Here is a 22,276-nt window from a genome sequence, read left to right on the forward strand (position 1 = left end):
TGCCGTTGGCCCTTAAACGTTAGGATGTACAATTTCAAAATTTCAAGTTAAATGTTTTGTAGGATGTTAGTTCGGCTAGGAGAACCTTTGTATTAGAGAATATGTTAAGGTTAGCCAAAACATCGCAATGTGGTAATGAAATTGTACATAATATGAAACTGTTATTTTAATGTTTTAATTTTGTTTCATATTTTAATAAATACGGCCGGGAGGGTCACTCCCTCCCGTCTTCCAAAAGTTCAGAACTGTTTCCGGTTTCCCATCCTTGGGGATTGTGTTGAGAGGGGGTGGCGGGTATCTCAGCCATATGGAAAGGGGCGACCATTCGGTCCCCCCGAACGTATGGTGGAGTACCACGATCCCCCCGGGAAGCCATCTTGGGCGGGAGGCGAGTCTCGGCTGGTATGCCCGAAGTGGCGTAGCCGGGGCGCGCCTTTTTCCCGCCCTAGAGTGGGCTGGCCTAGACACTGACGTGGCCGGCCACGCCCTCGGGGCAGGCCGGGGCGGGTTTACGCCCGCCCTGAAGACGGATAAAAGGAGCAACAAGCCAAGGAAGCATCCTCTTGTTCCTGTGCTCTGAAGCTGCACCACCTCGCTGCACGTGAGCTCGAGACGGAACGAAGAGCCATTTTTTGACCCACCCACCAGCCCCTGAGGACAGCAAGTGGTTTTGAATAAAGTTTGATGTGGTAACTCTAATTTTGTTTACAGGTTCGGATTATTATCGTGATAACTTTGAATATGCAATAAAGAATGGTCAATTTGTGGTATGTTTTGCAAATAAAGTTATCCTGCTCTAGTGTTGATCAGTAGCGTGTTATTAATAAAGGTTGTTTTACTGTCTTTTAGTAAATTAGTCATTTAGTTTAGGACTGTCGTATTTATTTTGGTCGGTCGGTAAGGTCATGATCGGTGAGCACTAATTGGAAGATCCCTATGAGTGGGCGTCACCCATTACGGATGGGAGCGCTCGAGGGAGGTGGCCATTGGCCCCTCAACGGGGTAGGCGGTCCCTTCTAAGGATGGGCCGCCGAAAGGAAAGGAAAGGCGGTCAAGGCCCCTTCCTGGGTAGGAGGGGCTACAGCCCCCTCCTGGAGAATTTCCCGGGGCCAGGTCATCTGCGACGGCAGATGTGGTAAGTTGTGTGGGGTTTGGGGGGGGTCTACGCTACCTTCTAGATACCTCACACGAGTCCTCGGACGACCTTTAAGTGGCGTCGAGTTTATTGGGGCCCCCGTCAAGTCAAGGGAAATTGGTAGTTGCACTCGAGGTACTCCTCTGTGCGGTCGCCCCTCACAAGTGAGGGGGATATTTCTGGTTTAGGGATCTTGACACCGGTTACGACCTTGCCGTTGGCCCTTAAACGTTAGGATGTACAATTTCAAAATTTCAAGTTAAATGTTTTGTAGGATGTTAGTTCGGCTAGGAGAACCTTTGTATTAGAGAATATGTTAAGGTTAGCCAAAACATCGCAATGTGGTAATGAAATTGTACATAATATGAAACTGTTATTTTAATGTTTTAATTTTGTTTCATATTTTAATAAATACGGCCGGGAGGGTCACTCCCTCCCGTCTTCCAAAAGTTCAGAACTGTTTCCGGTTTCCCATCCTTGGGGATTGTGTTGAGAGGGGGTGGCGGGTATCTCAGCCATATATAAAACCCAATTTCATTTCTTGAATTCTTTACAATTTTTTTTCATGAAGGTATTAATATTGCTCAAATCTAGGTAGAAATTTCATCTACGTCTTTCTCAAAGATATGTATTTTTTTCATTTTGCAATAACAGTATTCATTCTATAATCTTGAAAATACTTGGGTTTTTATAAGGTTTAAGATGATCTTTTCAACAGTAAGATGAATCAGACTTTTATATTTTAATTGTATCGGAATAAGACCTAATGAAAATGATTTGTTATATAACAATGTGAAAAGCAAGGCGCTGCTGAGAGTTGAACTCAGGATCTCCTGTTTACTAGACAGACGCTTTAACCAGCTAAGCCACAGCACTCACTTGAGTCTTAATTTTGAAACACTTTTCTTTATGGTGTTCAAGAGAATATTGCTTTTTCACTTTCATAATCTTTTCTAAGTTCACACACTTCTCTACTCAAACACTTAAGATGAATGAAGACTCTTCATTTATTCAAAAACACCTCTCTAATTTGAAGTTTACCCTATTCATATCATTTTAAACTATACCTTGCTGAAGAATGGATTAGTTGAATTCAACAATAGAGTGATCATTCACCTCTATCTTGTTCTTTGTCATTTTCTTTTCCCTATTTTAGTCAATGTATTCCTACAAAAATCTTCACAATACCAAGCATTTTATTTAATTTTTAAGATAACGTATTCTAAAGTTCATTGAACCAGATGTTTATTCTTAAATTGTATTCAACACTTGTTTGATGAAAATTATTCGGGAAGCATGGAGAAAACAGTTAGGCGCTGCTGAGATTTGAACTCAGGATTTCCTGTTTACGAGACAGGCGCTTTAACCACTAAGCCACAGCACCAACATTATTTGTAATAAATGCATAAATAATTTATTGTTGATGATGAAAATGTGTTTTCTGCTATAAATTCTTCTTTATATGTATAGTAATCTTAAACACGAAAAGATACTCAATCACTACGCAAGGATTAATATGTTTTAATAAACAGGTACTCTTATAAAACCCAATTTCATTTCTTGAATTCTTTACAATTTTGTTTCATGAAGGTATTAATATTGTTCAAATCTAGGTAGAAATTTCATCTACTTCTTTCTCATAGATATGTATTTTTTTCATTTTGCAATAACAGTATTCATTCTATAATCTTGAAAATACTTGGGTTTTATAAGGTTTAAGATGATCTGTTCAACAGTAAGATGAATCAGACTTTTATATTTTAATTGTATCGGAATAAGACCTAATGAAAATGATTTGTTATATAACAATGAGAAAAACAAGGCGCTGCTGAGAGTTGAACTCAGGATCTCCTGTTTACTAGACAGGCGCTTTAACCAGCTAAGCCTCAGCACCCACTTGAGTCTTAATTTTGAAACAATTTCCTTTATGGTGTTCAAGAGAATATTGCTTTTTCACTTTCATATTCTATTCTAAGTTCACTCACTTCTCTATTCAAACACTTAAGATGAATGAAGCGTCTTCATTTATTCAAAAACACCTCTCTAACTTGAAGTTTACCCTATTCATATCATTTTAAACTATACCTTGCTGAAGAATGATTAGTTGAATTCAACAATAGAGTGATCATTCACCTCTATCTTGTTCTTTGTCATTTTCTTTTCCCTATTTCAGTCAATGCATTCCTACAAAAATCTTCACAATACCAATCATTTTATTTAATTTTTAAGATAACGTATTCTAAAGTTCATAGAACCAGATGTTTATTCTTAAATTGTATTCAACACTTGTTTGATGAAAATTATTCGGGAAGCATGGAGAAAACGGTTAGGCGCTGCTGAGATTTGAACTCAGGATTTCCTGTTTACGAGACAGGCGCTTTAACCACTAAGCCACAGCACCAACATTATTTGTAAAAAATGCATAAATAATTTATTGTTGATGATGAAAATGTGTTTTCTGCTATAAATTCTTCTTTATATGTATAGTAATCTTAAACACGAAAAGATACTCAATCACTACGCAAGGATTAATATGTTTTAATAAACAGGTACTCTTATAAAACCCAATTTCATTTCTTGAATTCTTTACAAGTTTTTTTTCATGAAGGTATTAATATTGCTCAAATCTAGGTAGAAATTTCATCTACTTCTTTCTCATAGATATATATTTTTTTCATTTTGCAATAACAGTATTCATTCTATAATCTTGAAAATACTTGGGTTTTTATAAGGTTTAAGATGATCTGTTCAACAGTAAGATGAATCAGACTTTTATATTTTATTTGTATCGGAATAAGACCTAATGAAAATGGTTTGTTATATAACAATGAGAAAAGCAAGGCACTGCTGAGAGTTGAACTCAGGATCTCCTGTTTACTAGACAGGCGCTTTAACCAGCTCAGCCACAGCACCCACTTGATTCTTAATTTTGAAACACTTTTCTTTATGGTGTTCAAGAGAATATTGCTTTTTCACTTTCATATTCTTTTCTAAGTTCACACACTTCTCTACTCAAACACTTAAGATGAATGAAGACTCTTCATTTATTCAAAAACACCTCTCTAATTTGAAGTTTACCCTATTCATATAATTTTAAACTATACCTTGCTGAAGAATGGATTAGTTGAATTCAACAATTGAGTGATCATTCACCTCTATCTTGTTCTTTGTCATTTTCTTTTCCCTATTTCAGTCAATGCATTCCTACAAAAATCTTCACAATACCAATCATTTTATTTAATTTTTAAGATAACTTATTTTAAAGTTCATAGAACCAGATGTTTACTCTTAAATTGTGTTCAACACGTGTTTGATGAAAATTATTCGGAAAGCATGTAGAAAACAGTTAGGTGCTTCTGAGATTTGAACTCAGGATTTCCTGTTTACGAGACAGGCGCTTTAACCACTAAGCCACAGCACCAATGGTAATAGTAAAAAATGCATAAATAATTTATTGTTGATGATGAAAATTTATTTTCTTCTATAAATTCTTCTTTATATGTATTGTAATCTTAAACACGAAAAGATACTCAATCACTACGCAAGTATTAATATGTTTTAATAAACAGGTACTCTTATAAAACCCAATTTCATTTCTTGAATTCTTTACAATTTTTTTTCATGAAGGTATTAATATTGCTCAAATCTAGGTAGAAATGTTATCCACGTCTTTCTCATAGATATGTATTTTTTTCATTTTGCAATAAAAGTATTCATTCTATAATCTTGAAAATACTTGGGTTTTTATAAGGTTTAAGATGATCTGTTCAACAGTAAGATGAATCAGACTTTTATATTTTTATTGTATCGGAATAAGACCTAATGAAAATGATTTGTTATATAACAACGAGCAAAGCAAGGCACTGCTGAGAGTTGAACTCAGGATCTCCTGCCTGTTTACTAGACAGGCGCTTTAATCAGCTAAGCCACAGCACCCACTTGATTCTTAATTTTGAAACACTTTTCTTTATGGTGTTCAAGAGAATATTGCATTTTCACTTTCATATTCTTTTCTAAGTTCACACACTTCTCTACTCAAACACTTAAGATGAATGAAGACTCTTCACTTATTCAAAAACACCTCTCTAATTTGAAGTTTACCCTATTCATATCATTTTAAAATATACCTTGCTGAAGAATGGATTAGTTGAATTCAACAATAGAGTGATCATTCACCTCTATCTTGTTCATTGTCATTTTCTTTTCCCTATTTCAGTCAATGCATTCCTACAAAAACCTTCACAATACCAAGCATTTTATTTAATTTTTAAGAAAACGTTTTCTAAAGTTCATAGAACCAGATGTTTATTCTTAAATTGTATTCAAAACTTGTTTGATGAAAATTATTCGGAAAGCATGGAGAAAACAGTTAGGTGCTGCTGAGATTTGAACTCAGGATTTCCTGTTTACGAGTCAGACGCTTTAACCACTAAGCCACAGCACCAATGTTAATAATAAAAAATGCATAAATAATTTATTGTTGATGATGAAAATGTGTTTCCTGCTATAAATTCTTCTTTATATATATTGTAATCTTAAACACGAAAAGCTACTCAATCACTACGCAAGGATTAATATGTTTTAATAAACAGGTACTCTTATAAAACCCAATTTCATTTCTTGAATTCTTTTCAATTTTGTTTCATGAAGTTATTAATATTGCTCAAATCTAGGTAGAAATGTCATCTACGTCTTTCTCATAGATATGTAGATTTTTCATTTTGCAATAACAGTATTCATTCTGTAATCTTGAAAATACTTGGGTTTTTATAAGGTTTAAGATGATCTTTTCAACAGTAAGATGAATCAGACTTTTATATTTTAATTGTATCGGAATAAGACCTAATGAAAATGATTTGTTATATAACAATGAGAAAAGCAAGGCGCTGCTGAGAGTTGAACCAAGCATCTCCTGTTTAATAGACAGGCGCTTTAACCAGCTAAGCCACAGCACCCACTTGATTCTTAATTTTGAAACACTTTTCTTTATGGTGTTCAAGAGAATATTGCATTTTCACTTTCATATTCTTTTCTAAGTTCACACACTTCTCTACTCAAACACTTAAGATGAATGAAGACTCTTCACTTATTCAAAAACACCTCTCTAATTTGAAGTTTACCCTATTCATATCATTTTAAAATATACCTTGCTGAAGAATGGATTAGTTGAATTCAACAATAGAGTGATCATTCACCTCTATCTTGTTCATTGTCATTTTCTTTTCCCTATTTCAGTCAATGCATTCCTACAAAAACCTTCACAATACCAAGCATTTTATTTAATTTTTAAGAAAATGTTTTCTAAAGTTCATAGAACCAGATGTTTATTCTTAAATTGTATTCAAAACTTGTTTGATGAAAATTATTCGGAAAGCATGGAGAAAACAGTTAGGTGCTGCTGAGATTTGAACTCAGGATTTCCTGTTTACGAGACAGGCGCTTTAACAACTAAGCCACAGCACCAACGTTAATAGTAAAAAATGCATAAATAATTTATTGTTGATGATGAAAATGTGTTTTCTGCTATAAATTCTTCTTTATATGTATTGTAATCTTAAACACGAAAAGATACTCAATCACTACGCAAGGATTAATATGTTTTAATAAACAGGTACTCTTATAAAACCCAATTTCATTTCTTGAATTCTTTACAATTTTGTTTCATGAAGGTATTAATATTGCTCAAATCTAGGTAGAAATTTCATCTACGTCTTTCTCATAGAGATGTAGTTTTTTTCATTTTGCAATAACAGTATTCATTCTATAATCTTGAAAATACTTGGGTTTTTATAAGGTTTAAGATGATCTTTTCAACAGTAAGATGAATCAGACTTTTATATTTTAATTGTAACGGAATAAGTCCTAATAAAAATGATTTGTTATATAACAATGAGAAAAGCAAGGCACCGCTGAGAGTTGAACCCAGGATCTCCTGTTTAATAGACAGGCGCTTTAACCAGCTAAGCCACAGCACCCACTTGATTCTTAATTTTGAAACACTTTTCTTTATGGTGTTCAAGAGAATATTGCATTTTCACTTTCATATTCGTTTCTAAGTTCACACACTTCTCTACTCAAACACTTAAGATGAATGAAGACTCTTCACTTATTCAAAAACACCTCTCTAATTTGAAGTTTACCCTATTCATATCATTTTAAAATATACCTTGCTGAAGAATGGATTAGTTGAATTCAACAATAGAGTGATCATTCACCTCTATCTTGTTCATTGTCATTTTCTTTTCCCTATTTCAGTCAATGCATTCCTACAAAAACCTTCACAATACCAAGCATTTTATTTAATTTTTAAGAAAACGTTTTCTAAAGTTCATAGAACCAGATGTTTATTCTTAAATTGTATTCAAAACTTGTTTGATGAAAATTATTCAGAAAGCATGGAGAAAACAGTTAGGTGCTGCTGAGATTTGAACTCAGGATTTCCTGTTTACGAGTCAGACGCTTTAACCACTAAGCCACAGCACCAATGTTAATAATAAAAAATGCATAAATAATTTATTGTTGATGATGAAAATGTGTTTCCTGCTATAAATTCTTCTTTATATATATTGTAATCTTAAACACGAAAAGATACTCAATCACTACGCAAGGATTAATATGTTTTAATAAACAGGTACTCTTATAAAACCCAATTTCATTTCTTGAATTCTTTACAATTTTGTTTCATGAATTTATTAATATTGCTCAAATCTAGGTAGATATTTCATCTACGTCTTTCTCATAGATATGTAGATTTTTCATTTTGCAATAACAGTATTCATTCTATAATCTTGAAAATACTTGGGTTTTTATAAGGTTTAAGATGATCTTTTCAACAGTAAGATGAATCAGACTTTTATATTTTAATTGTATCGGAATAAGACCTAATGAAAATGATTTGTTATATAACAATGAGAAAAGCAAGGCGCTGCTGAGAGTTGAACCAAGCATCTCCTGTTTAATAGACAGGCGCTTTAAGCAGCTAAGCCACAGCACCCACTTGATTCATAATTTTGAAACACTTTTCTTTATGGTGTTCAAGAGAATATTGCATTTTCACTTTCATATTCTTTTCTAAGTTCACACACTTCTCTACTCAAACACTTAAGATGAATGAAGACTCTTCACTTATTCAAAAACACCTCTCTAATTTGAAGTTTACCCTATTCATATCATTTTAAAATATACCTTGCTGAAGAATGGCTTAGTTGAATTCAACAATAGAGTGATCATTCACCTCTATCTTGTTCATTGTCATTTTCTTTTCCCTATTTCAGTCAATGCATTCCTACAAAAACCTTCAAAATACCAAGCATTTTATTTAATTTTTAAGAAAACGTTTTCTAAAGTTCATAGAACCAGATGTTTATTCTTAAATTGTATTCAAAACTTGTTTGATGAAAATTATTCGGAAAGCATGGAGAAAACAGTTAGGTGCTGCTGAGATTTGAACTCAGGATTTCCTGTTTACGAGACAGGCGCTTTAACAACTAAGCCACAGCACCAACGTTAATAGTAAAAAATGCATAAATAATTTATTGTTGATGATGAAAATGTGTTTCCTGCTATAAATTCTTCTTTATATGTATTGTAATCTTAAACACGAAAAGATACTCAATCACTACGCAAGGATTAATATGTTTTAATAAACAGGTACTCTTATGAAACCCAATTTCATTTCTTGAATTCTTTACAATTTTTTTTCATGAAGGTATTAATATTGCTCACATCTAGGTAGAAATTTCATCTACGTCTTTCTCATAGATATGTAGTTTTTTTCATTTTGCAATAACAGTATTCATTCTATAATCTTGAAAATACTTGGGTTTTTATAAGGTTTAAGATGATCTTTTCAACAGTAAGATGAATCAGACTTTTATATTTTAATTGTATCGGAATAAGACCTAATGAAAATGATTTGTTATATAACAATGAGAAAAGCAAGGCGCTGCTGAGAGTTGAACCAAGCATCTCCTGTTTAATAGACAGGAGCTTTAACCAGCTAAGCCACAGCACCCACTTGATTCATAATTTTGAAACACTTTTCTTTATGTTGTTCAAGAGAATATTGCAATTTCACTTTCATATTCTTTTCTAAGTTCACAAACTTCTCCACTCAAACACTTAAGATGAATGAAGACTCTTCACTTATTCAAAAACACCTCTCTAATTTGAAGTTTACCCTATTCATATCATTTTAAAATATACCTTGCTGAAGAATGGATTAGTTGAATTCAACAATAGAGTGATCATTCACCTCTATCTTGTTCATTGTCATTTTCTTTTCCCTATTTCAGTCAATGCATTCCTACAAAAACCTTCACAATACCAAGCATTTTATTTAATTTTTAAGAAAACGTTTTCTAAAGTTCATAGAACCAGATGTTTATTCTTAAATTGTATTCAAAACTTGTTTGATGAAAATTATTCAGAAAGCATGGAGAAAACAGTTAGGTGCTGCTGAGATTTGAACTCAGGATTTCCTGTTTACGAGTCAGACGCTTTAACCACTAAGCCACAGCACCAATGTTAATAATAAAAAATGCATAAATAATTTATTGTTGATGATGAAAATGTGTTTCCTGCTATAAATTCTTCTTTATATATATTGTAATCTTAAACACGAAAAGATACTCAATCACTACGCAAGGATTAATATGTTTTAATAAACAGGTACTCTTATAAAACCCAATTTCATTTCTTGAATTCTTTACAATTTTGTTTCATGAATTTATTAATATTGCTCAAATCTAGGTAGATATTTCATCTACGTCTTTCTCATAGATATGTAGATTTTTCATTTTGCAATAACAGTATTCATTCTATAATCTTGAAAATACTTGGGTTTTTATAAGGTTTAAGATGATCTTTTCAACAGTAAGATGAATCAGACTTTTATATTTTAATTGTATCGGAATAAGACCTAATGAAAATGATTTGTTATATAACAATGAGAAAAGCAAGGCGCTGCTGAGAGTTGAACCAAGCATCTCCTGTTTAATAGACAGGCGCTTTAAGCAGCTAAGCCACAGCACCCACTTGATTCATAATTTTGAAACACTTTTCTTTATGGTGTTCAAGAGAATATTGCATTTTCACTTTCATATTCTTTTCTAAGTTCACACACTTCTCTACTCAAACACTTAAGATGAATGAAGACTCTTCACTTATTCAAAAACACCTCTCTAATTTGAAGTTTACCCTATTCATATCATTTTAAAATATACCTTGCTGAAGAATGGCTTAGTTGAATTCAACAATAGAGTGATCATTCACCTCTATCTTGTTCATTGTCATTTTCTTTTCCCTATTTCAGTCAATGCATTCCTACAAAAACCTTCAAAATACCAAGCATTTTATTTAATTTTTAAGAAAACGTTTTCTAAAGTTCATAGAACCAGATGTTTATTCTTAAATTGTATTCAAAACTTGTTTGATGAAAATTATTCGGAAAGCATGGAGAAAACAGTTAGGTGCTGCTGAGATTTGAACTCAGGATTTCCTGTTTACGAGACAGGCGCTTTAACAACTAAGCCACAGCACCAACGTTAATAGTAAAAAATGCATAAATAATTTATTGTTGATGATGAAAATGTGTTTCCTGCTATAAATTCTTCTTTATATGTATTGTAATCTTAAACACGAAAAGATACTCAATCACTACGCAAGGATTAATATGTTTTAATAAACAGGTACTCTTATGAAACCCAATTTCATTTCTTGAATTCTTTACAATTTTTTTTCATGAAGGTATTAATATTGCTCACATCTAGGTAGAAATTTCATCTACGTCTTTCTCATAGATATGTAGTTTTTTTCATTTTGCAATAACAGTATTCATTCTATAATCTTGAAAATACTTGGGTTTTTATAAGGTTTAAGATGATCTTTTCAACAGTAAGATGAATCAGACTTTTATATTTTAATTGTATCGGAATAAGACCTAATGAAAATGATTTGTTATATAACAATGAGAAAAGCAAGGCGCTGCTGAGAGTTGAACCAAGCATCTCCTGTTTAATAGACAGGAGCTTTAACCAGCTAAGCCACAGCACCCACTTGATTCATAATTTTGAAACACTTTTCTTTATGTTGTTCAAGAGAATATTGCAATTTCACTTTCATATTCTTTTCTAAGTTCACAAACTTCTCCACTCAAACACTTAAGATGAATGAAGACTCTTCACTTATTCAAAAACACCTCTCTAATTTGAAGTTTACCCTATTCATATCATTTTAAAATATACCTTGCTGAAGAATGGATTAGTTGAATTCAACAATGGAGTGATCATTCACCTCTATCTTGTTCTTTGTCATTTTCTTTTCCCTATTTCAGTCAATTCATTCCTACAAAAATCTTCACAATACCAATCATTTTATTAAATGTTTAAGATAACTTATTCTAAAGTTCATAGAACCAGATGTTTATTCTTCAATTGTATTCAACACATGTTTGATGAAAATTATTCGGAAAGCATGGAGAAAACAGTTAGGTGCTGCTGAGATTTGAACTCAGGATTTCCTGTTTACGAGACAGGTGCTTTAACAACTAAGCAACAGCACCAACGTTAATAGTAAAAAATGCATAAATAATTTATTGTTGATGATGAAAATGTGTTTCCTGCTATAAATTCTTCTTTATATATATTGTAATCTTAAACACGAAAAGATACTCAATCACTACGCAAGGATTAATATGTTTTAATAAACAGGTACTCTTATAAAACCCAATTTCATTTCTTGAATTCTTTACAATTTTGTTTCATGAAGTTATTAATATTGCTCAAATCTAGGTAGAAATTTCATCTACGTCTTTCTCATAGATATGTAGATTTTTCATTTTGCAATAACAGTATTCATTCTATAATCTTGAAAATACTTGGGTTTTTATAAGGTTTAAGATGATCTTTTCAACAGTAAGATGAATCAGACTTTTATATTTTAATTGTATCGGAATAAGACCTAATGAAAATGATTTGTTATATAACAATGAGAAAAGCAAGGCGCTGCTGAGAGTTGAACCAAGCATCTCCTGTTTAATCGACAGGCGCTTTAAGCAGCTAAGCCACAGCACCCACTTGATTCATAATTTTGAAACACTTTTCTTTATGGTGTTCAAGAGAATATTGCATTTTCACTTTCATATTCTTTTCTAAGTTCACACACTTCTCTACTCAAACACTTAAGATGAATGAAGACTCTTCACTTATTCAAAAACACCTCTCTAATTTGAAGTTTACCCTATTCATATCATTTTAAAATATACCTTGCTGAAGAATGGCTTAGTTGAATTCAACAATAGAGTGATCATTCACCTCTATCTTGTTCATTGTCATTTTCTTTTCCCTATTTCAGTCAATGCATTCCTACAAAAACCTTCACAATACCAAGCATTTTATTTAATTTTTAAGAAAACGTTTTCTAAAGTTCATAGAACCAGATGTTTATTCTTAAATTGTATTCAAAACTTGTTTGATGAAAATTATTCGGAAAGCATGGAGAAAACAGTTAGGTGCTGCTGAGATTTGAACTCAGGATTTCCTGTTTACGAGACAGGCGCTTTAACAACTAAGCAACAGCACCAACGTTAATAGTAAAAAATGCATAAATAATTTATTGTTGATGATGAAAATGTGTTTCCTGCTATAAATTCTTCTTTATATATATTGTAATCTTAAACACGAAAAGATACTCAATCACTACGCAAGGATTAATATGTTTTAATAAACAGGTACTCTTATAAAACCCAATTTCATTTCTTGAATTCTTTACAATTTTGTTTCATGAAGTTATTAATATTGCTCAAATCTAGGTAGAAATTTCATCTACGTCTTTCTCATAGATATGTAGATTTTTCATTTTGCAATAACAGTATTCATTCTATAATCTTGAAAATACTTGGGTTTTTATAAGGTTTAAGATGATCTTTTCAACAGTAAGATGAATCAGACTTTTATATTTTAATTGTATCGGAATAAGACCTAATGAAAATGATTTGTTATATAACAATGAGAAAAGCAAGGCGCTGCTGAGAGTTGAACTCAGGATCTTCTGTTTACTAGACAGGCGCTTTAAACAGCTAAGCCACAGCACCCACTTGAATCCTAATTTTGAAACACTTTTCTTTATGTTGTTCAAGAGAATATTGCATTTTCACTTTCATATTCTTTTCTAAGTTCACAAACTTCTCCACTCAAACACTTAAGATGAATGAAGACTCTTCACTTATTCAAAAACACCTCTCTAATTTGAAGTTTACCCTATTCATATCATTTTAAAATATACCTTGCTGAAGAATGGATTAGTTGAATTCAACAATGGAGTGATCATTCACCTCTATCTTGTTCTTTGTCATTTTCTTTTCCCTATTTCAGTCAATTCATTCCTACAAAAATCTTCACAATACCAATCATTTTATTAAATGTTTAAGATAACTTATTCTAAAGTTCATAGAACCAGATGTTTATTCTTCAATTGTATTCAACACATGTTTGATGAAAATTATTCGGAAAGCATGGAGAAAACAGTTAGGTGCTGCTGAAATTTGAACTCAGGACTTCCTGTTTACGAGACAGGCGCTTTAACCACTAAGCCACAGCACCAACGTTAATAGTAAAAAATGCATAAATAATTTATTGTTGATGATGAAAATGTGTTCCCTGCTATAAATTCTTCTTTATATGTATTGTAATCTTAAACACGAAAAGATACTCAATCACTACGCAAGGATTAATATGTTTTAATAAACAGGTACTCTTATAAAACCCAATTTCATTTCTTGAATTCTTTACAATTTTGTTTCATGAAGGTATTAATATTGCTCAAATCTAGGTAGATATTTCGTCTACATCTTTCTCATAGATATGTAGTTTTGCAATAACAGTATTCATTCTATAATCTTGAAAATACTTGGGTTTTTATAAGGTTTAAGATGATCTTTTCAACAGTAAGATGAATCAGACTTTTGTATTTTAATTGTATCGGAATAAGACCTAATGAAAATGATTTGTTATATAACAATGAGAAAAGCAAGGCACTGCTGAGAGTTGAACTCAGGATCTCCTGTTTACTAGAAAGGCGCTTTAACCAGCTAAGCCACATATTCTTTTCTAAGTTCACACACTTCTCTACTCAAACACTTAAGATGAATGAAGACTCTTCATTCATCCAAAAACACCTCTCTAATTTGAAGTTTACCCTATTCATATCATTTTAAACTATATCTTGCTGAAGAATGGATTAGTTGAATTCAACAATGGAGTGATCATTCACCTCTATCTTGTTCTTTGTCATTTTCTTTTCCCTATTTCAGTCAATGCATTCCTACAAAAATCTTCACAATACCAATCATTTTATTTAATTTTTAAGATAACTTATTTTAAAGTTCATAGAACCAGATGTTTATTCTTAAATTGTATTCAACACATGTTTGATGAAAATTATTCGGAAAGCATGGAGAAAACAGTTAGGTGCTGCTGAGATTTGAACTCAGGATTTCCTGTTTACGAGACAGGCGCTTTAACCACTAAGCCACAGCACCAATGTTAATAGTAAAAAATGCATAAATAATTTATTGTTGATGATGAAAATGTCTTTTCTTCTATAAATTCTTCTTTATAGGTTTGTAATCTTAAACACGAAAAGATACTCAATCACTACGCAAGTATTAATATTTTTTAATACACAGGTACTCTTATAAAACCCAATTTCATTTCTTGAATTCTTTACAATTTTTTTTCATGAAGGTATTAATATTGCTCAAATCTAGGTAGAAATGTCATCTACTTCTTTCTCATAGATATGTATTTTTTACATTTTGCAATAACAGTATTCATTCTATAATCTTGAAAATACTTGGGTTTTTATAAGGTTTAAGATGATCTGTTCAACAGTAAGATGAATCAGACTTTTATATTTTAATTGTATCGGAATAAGACCTAATGACAATGATTTGTTATATAACAATGAGAAAAGCAAGGCACTGCTGAGATTTGAACTCAGGATCTCCTGTTTACTAGACAGGCGCTTTAACGAGCTAAGCCACAGCACCCACTAGATTCTTAATTTTGAAACACTTTTCTTTATGGTGTTCAAGAGAATATTGCTTTTTCACTTTCATATTCTTTTCTAAGTTCACACACTTCTCTACTCAAACACTTAAGATGAATGAAGACTCTTCACTTATTCAAAAACACTTCTCTAATTTGAAGTTTACACTATTCATATCATTTTAAAATATACCTTGCTGAAGAATGGATAAGTTGAATTCAACAATAGAGTGATCATTTGCCTCTATCTTGTTCATTGTCATTTTCTTTTCCCTATTTCAGTCAATGCATTCCTACAAAAATCTTCACAATACCAAGCATTTTATTTAATTTTAAGATAACTTATTCTAAAGTTCATAGAACCAGATGTTTATTCTTAAATTGTATTCAACACTTGTTTAATGAAGATTATTCGGAAAGCATGGAGAAAACAGTTAGGTGCTGCTGAGATTTGAACTCAGGATTTCCTATTTACGAGACAGGCGCTTTAACCACTAAGCCACAGCACCAACATTAATAGTTAAAAATGCATAAATAATTTATTGTTGATGATGAAAATGTGTTTTCTGCTATAAATTCTTCTTTATATGTATTGTAATCTTAAACACGAAAAGATACTCAATCACTACGCAAGGATTAATATGTTTTAATAAACAGGTACTCTTATGAAACCCAATTTCATTTCTTGAATTCTTTACAATTTTTTTTCATGAAGGTATTAATATTGCTCACATCTAGGTAGAAATTTCATCTACGTCTTTCTCATAGATATGTAGTTTTTTTCATTTTGCAATAACAGTATTCATTCTATAATCTTGAAAATACTTGGGTTTTTATAAGGTTTAAGATGATCTTTTCAACAGTAAGATGAATCAGACTTTTATATTTTAATTGTATCGGAATAAGACCTAATGAAAATGATTTGTTATATAACAATGAGAAAAGCAAGGCGCTGCTGAGAGTTGAACCAAGCATCTCCTGTTTAATAGACAGGCGCTTTAACCAGCTAAGCCACAGCACCCACTTGATTCATAATTTTGAAACACTTTTCTTTATGTTGTTCAAGAGAATATTGCAATTTCACTTTCATATTCTTTTCTAAGTTCACAAACTTCTCCACTCAAACACTTAAGATGAATGAAGACTCTTCACTTATTCAAAAACACCTCTCTAATTTGAAGTTTACCCTATTCATATCATTTTAAAATATACCTTGCTGAAGAATGGATTAGTTGAATTCAACAATGGAGTGATCATTCACCTCTATCTTGTTCTTTGTCATTTTCTTTTCCCTATTTCAGTCAATTCATTCCTACAAAAATCTTCACAATACCAATCATTTTATTAAATGTTTAAGATAACTTATTCTAAAGTTCATAGAACCAGATGTTTATTCTTCAATTGTATTCAACACATGTTTGATGAAAATTATTCGGAAAGCATGGAGAAAACAGTTAGGTGCTGCTGAGATTTGAACTCAGGATTTCCTGTTTACGAGACAGGCGCTTTAACAACTAAGCAACAGCACCAACGTTAATAGTAAAAAATGCATAAATAATTTATTGTTGATGATGAAAATGTGTTTCCTGCTATAAATTCTTCTTTATATATATTGTAATCTTAAACACGAAACGATACTCAATCACTACGCAAGGATTAATATGTTTTAATAAACAGGTACTCTTATAAAACCCAATTTCATTTCTTGAATTCTTTACAATTTTGTTTCATGAAGTTATTAATATTGCTCAAATCTAGGTAGAAATGTCATCTACGTCTTTCTCATAGATATGTAGATTTTTCATTTTGCAATAACAGTATTCATTCTATAATCTTGAAAATACTTGGGTTTTTATAAGGTTTAAGATGATCTTTTCAACAGTAAGATGAATCAGACTTTTATATTTTAATTGTATCGGAATAAGACCTAATGAAAATGATTTGTTATATAACAATGAGAAAAGCAAGGCGCTGCTGAGAGTTGAACCAAGCATCTCCTGTTTAATAGACAGGCGCTTTAACCAGCTAAGCCACAGCACCCACTTGATTCATAATTTTGAAACACTTTTCTTTATGGTGTTCAAGAGAATATTGCTTTTTCACTTTCATATTCTTTTCTAAGTTCACACACTTCTCTACTCAAACACTTAAGATGAATGAAGACTCTTCACTTATTCAAAAACACTTCTCTAATTTGAAGTTTACACTATTCATATCATTTTAAAATATACCTTGCTGAAGAATGGATAAGTTGAATTCAACAATAGAGTGATCATTTGCCTCTATCTTGTTCATTGTCATTTTCTTTTCCCTATTTCAGTCAATGCATTCCTACAAAAATCTTCACAATACCAAGCATTTTATTTAATTTTAAGATAACTTATTCTAAAGTTCATAGAACCAGATGTTTATTCTTAAATTGTATTCAACACTTGTTTAATGAAGATTATTCGGAAAGCATGGAGAAAACAGTTAGGTGCTGCTGAGATTTGAACTCAGGATTTCCTATTTACGAGACAGGCGCTTTAACCACTAAGCCACAGCACCAACATTAATAGTTAAAAATGCATAAATAATTTATTGTTGATGATGAAAATGTGTTTTCTGCTATAAATTCTTCTTTATATGTATTGTAATCTTAAACACGAAAAGATACTCAATCACTACGCAAGGATTAATATGTTTTAATAAACAGGTACTCTTATGAAACCCAATTTCATTTCTTGAATTCTTTACAATTTTTTTTCATGAAGGTATTAATATTGCTCACATCTAGGTAGAAATTTCATCTACGTCTTTCTCATAGATATGTAGTTTTTTTCATTTTGCAATAACAGTATTCATTCTATAATCTTGAAAATACTTGGGTTTTTATAAGGTTTAAGATGATCTTTTCAACAGTAAGATGAATCAGACTTTTATATTTTAATTGTATCGGAATAAGACCTAATGAAAATGATTTGTTATATAACAATGAGAAAAGCAAGGCGCTGCTGAGAGTTGAACCAAGCATCTCCTGTTTAATAGACAGGCGCTTTAACCAGCTAAGCCACAGCACCCACTTGATTCATAATTTTGAAACACTTTTCTTTATGTTGTTCAAGAGAATATTGCAATTTCACTTTCATATTCTTTTCTAAGTTCACAAACTTCTCCACTCAAACACTTAAGATGAATGAAGACTCTTCACTTATTCAAAAACACCTCTCTAATTTGAAGTTTACCCTATTCATATCATTTTAAAATATACCTTGCTGAAGAATGGATTAGTTGAATTCAACAATGGAGTGATCATTCACCTCTATCTTGTTCTTTGTCATTTTCTTTTCCCTATTTCAGTCAATTCATTCCTACAAAAATCTTCACAATACCAATCATTTTATTAAATGTTTAAGATAACTTATTCTAAAGTTCATAGAACCAGATGTTTATTCTTCAATTGTATTCAACACATGTTTGATGAAAATTATTCGGAAAGCATGGAGAAAACAGTTAGGTGCTGCTGAGATTTGAACTCAGGATTTCCTGTTTACGAGACAGGCGCTTTAACAACTAAGCAACAGCACCAACGTTAATAGTAAAAAATGCATAAATAATTTATTGTTGATGATGAAAATGTGTTTCCTGCTATAAATTCTTCTTTATATATATTGTAATCTTAAACACGAAACGATACTCAATCACTACGCAAGGATTAATATGTTTTAATAAACAGGTACTCTTATAAAACCCAATTTCATTTCTTGAATTCTTTACAATTTTGTTTCATGAAGTTATTAATATTGCTCAAATCTAGGTAGAAATGTCATCTACGTCTTTCTCATAGATATGTAGATTTTTCATTTTGCAATAACAGTATTCATTCTATAATCTTGAAAATACTTGGGTTTTTATAAGGTTTAAGATGATCTTTTCAACAGTAAGATGAATCAGACTTTTATATTTTAATTGTATCGGAATAAGACCTAATGAAAATGATTTGTTATATAACAATGAGAAAAGCAAGGCGCTGCTGAGAGTTGAACCAAGCATCTCCTGTTTAATAGACAGGCGCTTTAACCAGCTAAGCCACAGCACCCACTTGATTCATAATTTTGAAACACTTTTCTTTATGGTGTTCAAGAGAATATTGCATTTTCACTTTCATATTCTTTTCTAAGTTCACACACTTCTCTACTCAAACACTTAAGATGAATGAAGACTCTTCACTTATTCAAAAACACCTCTCTAATTTGAAGTTTACCCTATTCATATCATTTTAAAATATACCTTGCTGAAGAATGGCTTAGTTGAATTCAACAATAGAGTGATCATTCACCTCTATCTTGTTCATTGTCATTTTCTTTTCCCTATTTCAGTCAATGCATTCCTACAAAAACCTTCACAATACCAAGCATTTTATTTAATTTTTAAGAAAACGTTTTCTAAAGTTCATAGAACCAGATGTTTATTCTTAAATTGTATTCAAAACTTGTTTGATGAAAATTATTCGGAAAGCATGGAGAAAACAGTTAGGTGCTGCTGAGATTTGAACTCAGGATTTCCTGTTTACGAGACAGGCGCTTTAACAACTAAGCCACAGCACCAACGTTAATAGTAAAAAATGCATAAATAATTTATTGTTGATGATGAAAATGTGTTTCCTGCTATAAATTCTTCTTTATATGTATTGTAATCTTAAACACGAAAAGATACTCAATCACTACGCAAGGATTAATATGTTTTAATAAACAGGTACTCTTATAAAACCCAATTTCATTTCTTGAATTCTTTATAATTTTGTTTCATGAAGTTATTAATATTGCTCAAATCTAGGTAGAAATTTCATCTACGTCTTTCTCATAGATATGTAGATTTTTCATTTTGCAATAACAGTATTCATTCTATAATCTTGAAAATACTTGGGTTTTTATAAGGTTTAAGATGATCTTTTCAACAGTAAGATGAATCAGACTTTTATATTTTAATTGTATCGGAATAAGACCTAATGAAAATGATTTGTTATATAACAATGAGAAAAGCAAGGCGCTGCTGAGAGTTGAACTCAGGATCTCCTGTTTACTAGACAGGCGCTTTATACAGCTAAGCCACAGCACCCACTTGAATCTTAATTTTGAAACACTTTTCTTTATGTTGTTCAAGAGAATATTGCATTTTCACTTTCATATTCTTTTCTAAGTTCACAAACTTCTCCACTCAAACACTTAAGATGAATGAAGACTCTTCACCTATTCAAAAACACCTCTCTAATTTGAAGTTTACCCTATTCATATCATTTTAAAATATACCTTGCTGAAGAATGGATTAGTTGAATTCAACAATGGAGTGATCATTCACCTCTATCTTGTTCTTTGTCATTTTCTTTTCCTTATTTCAGTCAATTCATTCCTACAAAAATCTTCACAATACCAATCATTTTATTAAATGTTTAAGACAACTTATTCTAAAGTTCATAGAACCAGATGTTTATTCTTCAATTGTATTCAACACATGTTTGATGAAAATTATTCGGAAAGCATGGAGAAAACAGTTAGGTGCTGCTGAAATTTGAACTCAGGACTTCCTGTTTACGAGACAGGCGCTTTAACCACTAAGCCACAGCACCAACGTTAATAGTAAAAAATGCATAAATAATTTATTGTTGATGATGAAAATGTGTTCCCTGCTATAAATTCTTCTTTATATGTATTGTAATCTTAAACACGAAAAGATACTCAATCACTACGCAAGGATTAATATGTTTTAATAAACAGGTACTCTTATAAAACCCAATTTCATTTCTTGAATTCTTTACAATTTTGTTTCATGAAGGTATTAATATTGCTCAAATCTAGGTAGATATTTCGTCTACATCTTTCTCATAGATATGTAGTTTTGCAATAACAGTATTCATTCTATAATCTTGAAAATACTTGGGTTTTTATAAGGTTTAAGATGATCTTTTCAACAGTAAGATCAATCAGACTTTTATATTTTAATTGTATCGGAATAAGACCTAATGAAAATGATTTGTTATATAACAATGAGAAAAGCAAGGCACTGCTGAGAGTTGAACTCAGGATCTCCTGTTTACTAGAAAGGCGCTTTAACCAGCTAAGCCACATATTCTTTTCTAAGTTCACACACTTCTCTACTCAAACACTTAAGATGAATGAAGACTCTTCATTTATCCAAAAACACCTCTCTAATTTGAAGTTTACCCTATTCATATCATTTTAAACTATACCTTGCTGAAGAATGGATTAGTTGAATTCAACAATGGAGTGATCATTCACCTCTATCTTGTTCTTTGTCATTTTCTTTTCCCTATTTCAGTCAATGCATTCCTACAAAAATCTTCACAATACCAATCATTTTATTTAATTTTTAAGATAACTTATTTTAAAGTTCATAGAACCAGATGTTTATTCTTAAATTGTATTCAACACATGTTTGATGAAAATTATTCGGAAAGCATGGAGAAAACAGTTAGGTGCTGCTGAGATTTGAACTCAGGATTTCCTGTTTACGAGACAGGCACTTTAACCACTAAGCCACAGCACCAATGTTAATAGTAAAAAATGCATAAATAATTTATTGTTGATGATGAAAATGTCTTTTCTTCTATAAATTCTTCTTTATAGGTATTGTAATCTTAAACACGAAAAGATACTCAATCACTACGCAAGTATTAATATTTTTTAATAAACAGGTACTCTTATAAAACCCAATTTCATTTCTTGAATTCTTTACAATTTTTTTTCATGAAGGTATTAATATTGCTCAAATCTAGGTAGAAATTTCATCTACTTCTTTCTCATAGATATGTATTTTTTACATTTTGCAATAACAGTATTCATTCTATAATCTTGAAAATACTTGGGTTTTTATAAGGTTTAAGATGATCTGTACAACAGTAAGATGAATCAGACTTTTATATTTTAATTGTATCGGAAAAAGACCTAATGAAAATGATTTGTTATATAACAATGAGAAAAGCAAGGCACTGCTGAGATTTGAACTCAGGATCTCCTGTTTACTAGACAGGCGCTTTAACGAGCTAAGCCACAGCACCCACTAGATTCTTAATTTTGAAACACTTTTCTTTATGGTGTTC

The 22,276-nt window shown here is 31.4% G+C and overlaps 18 non-coding genes across 18 annotated transcripts; all 18 read right to left on the reverse strand.

Annotated features, from left to right (window-relative positions):
- Nucleotides 1-2,446: 2,446 nt before the first annotated feature.
- On the reverse strand, nucleotides 2,447-2,519 carry TRNAT-CGU (transfer RNA threonine (anticodon CGU)). Its single transcript has one exon. It is a non-coding gene; the product is annotated as a tRNA-Thr (tRNA).
- Nucleotides 2,520-3,463: 944 nt separating this feature from the next.
- Nucleotides 3,464-3,536, reverse strand: TRNAT-CGU (transfer RNA threonine (anticodon CGU)). The gene has a single exon. It is a non-coding gene; the product is annotated as a tRNA-Thr (tRNA).
- Nucleotides 3,537-3,974: 438 nt separating this feature from the next.
- Nucleotides 3,975-4,048, reverse strand: TRNAT-AGU (transfer RNA threonine (anticodon AGU)). The gene has a single exon. It is a non-coding gene; the product is annotated as a tRNA-Thr (tRNA).
- Nucleotides 4,049-4,483: 435 nt separating this feature from the next.
- Nucleotides 4,484-4,556, reverse strand: TRNAT-CGU (transfer RNA threonine (anticodon CGU)). The gene has a single exon. It is a non-coding gene; the product is annotated as a tRNA-Thr (tRNA).
- A 950-nt stretch (nucleotides 4,557-5,506) lies between these two features.
- TRNAT-CGU (transfer RNA threonine (anticodon CGU)) lies at nucleotides 5,507-5,579 on the reverse strand. Its single transcript has one exon. It is a non-coding gene; the product is annotated as a tRNA-Thr (tRNA).
- A 946-nt stretch (nucleotides 5,580-6,525) lies between these two features.
- On the reverse strand, nucleotides 6,526-6,598 carry TRNAT-CGU (transfer RNA threonine (anticodon CGU)). Its single transcript has one exon. It is a non-coding gene; the product is annotated as a tRNA-Thr (tRNA).
- A 438-nt stretch (nucleotides 6,599-7,036) lies between these two features.
- Nucleotides 7,037-7,110, reverse strand: TRNAN-AUU (transfer RNA asparagine (anticodon AUU)). The gene has a single exon. It is a non-coding gene; the product is annotated as a tRNA-Asn (tRNA).
- Nucleotides 7,111-7,545: 435 nt separating this feature from the next.
- On the reverse strand, nucleotides 7,546-7,618 carry TRNAT-CGU (transfer RNA threonine (anticodon CGU)). The gene has a single exon. It is a non-coding gene; the product is annotated as a tRNA-Thr (tRNA).
- Nucleotides 7,619-8,564: 946 nt separating this feature from the next.
- Nucleotides 8,565-8,637, reverse strand: TRNAT-CGU (transfer RNA threonine (anticodon CGU)). The gene has a single exon. It is a non-coding gene; the product is annotated as a tRNA-Thr (tRNA).
- Nucleotides 8,638-9,584: 947 nt separating this feature from the next.
- TRNAT-CGU (transfer RNA threonine (anticodon CGU)) lies at nucleotides 9,585-9,657 on the reverse strand. The gene has a single exon. It is a non-coding gene; the product is annotated as a tRNA-Thr (tRNA).
- A 946-nt stretch (nucleotides 9,658-10,603) lies between these two features.
- On the reverse strand, nucleotides 10,604-10,676 carry TRNAT-CGU (transfer RNA threonine (anticodon CGU)). Its single transcript has one exon. It is a non-coding gene; the product is annotated as a tRNA-Thr (tRNA).
- A 2,985-nt stretch (nucleotides 10,677-13,661) lies between these two features.
- TRNAT-CGU (transfer RNA threonine (anticodon CGU)) lies at nucleotides 13,662-13,734 on the reverse strand. The gene has a single exon. It is a non-coding gene; the product is annotated as a tRNA-Thr (tRNA).
- An 865-nt stretch (nucleotides 13,735-14,599) lies between these two features.
- On the reverse strand, nucleotides 14,600-14,672 carry TRNAT-CGU (transfer RNA threonine (anticodon CGU)). The gene has a single exon. It is a non-coding gene; the product is annotated as a tRNA-Thr (tRNA).
- Nucleotides 14,673-15,616: 944 nt separating this feature from the next.
- On the reverse strand, nucleotides 15,617-15,689 carry TRNAT-CGU (transfer RNA threonine (anticodon CGU)). Its single transcript has one exon. It is a non-coding gene; the product is annotated as a tRNA-Thr (tRNA).
- A 1,965-nt stretch (nucleotides 15,690-17,654) lies between these two features.
- TRNAT-CGU (transfer RNA threonine (anticodon CGU)) lies at nucleotides 17,655-17,727 on the reverse strand. The gene has a single exon. It is a non-coding gene; the product is annotated as a tRNA-Thr (tRNA).
- Nucleotides 17,728-19,693: 1,966 nt separating this feature from the next.
- Nucleotides 19,694-19,766, reverse strand: TRNAT-CGU (transfer RNA threonine (anticodon CGU)). The gene has a single exon. It is a non-coding gene; the product is annotated as a tRNA-Thr (tRNA).
- A 946-nt stretch (nucleotides 19,767-20,712) lies between these two features.
- On the reverse strand, nucleotides 20,713-20,785 carry TRNAT-CGU (transfer RNA threonine (anticodon CGU)). Its single transcript has one exon. It is a non-coding gene; the product is annotated as a tRNA-Thr (tRNA).
- An 865-nt stretch (nucleotides 20,786-21,650) lies between these two features.
- Nucleotides 21,651-21,723, reverse strand: TRNAT-CGU (transfer RNA threonine (anticodon CGU)). Its single transcript has one exon. It is a non-coding gene; the product is annotated as a tRNA-Thr (tRNA).
- Nucleotides 21,724-22,276: the final 553 nt, after the last annotated feature.

This window comes from Lissotriton vulgaris, chromosome 12, assembly GCF_964263255.1.
Source record: "Lissotriton vulgaris chromosome 12, aLisVul1.2, whole genome shotgun sequence".
Classification (NCBI taxonomy): domain Eukaryota; kingdom Metazoa; phylum Chordata; class Amphibia; order Caudata; family Salamandridae; genus Lissotriton; species Lissotriton vulgaris.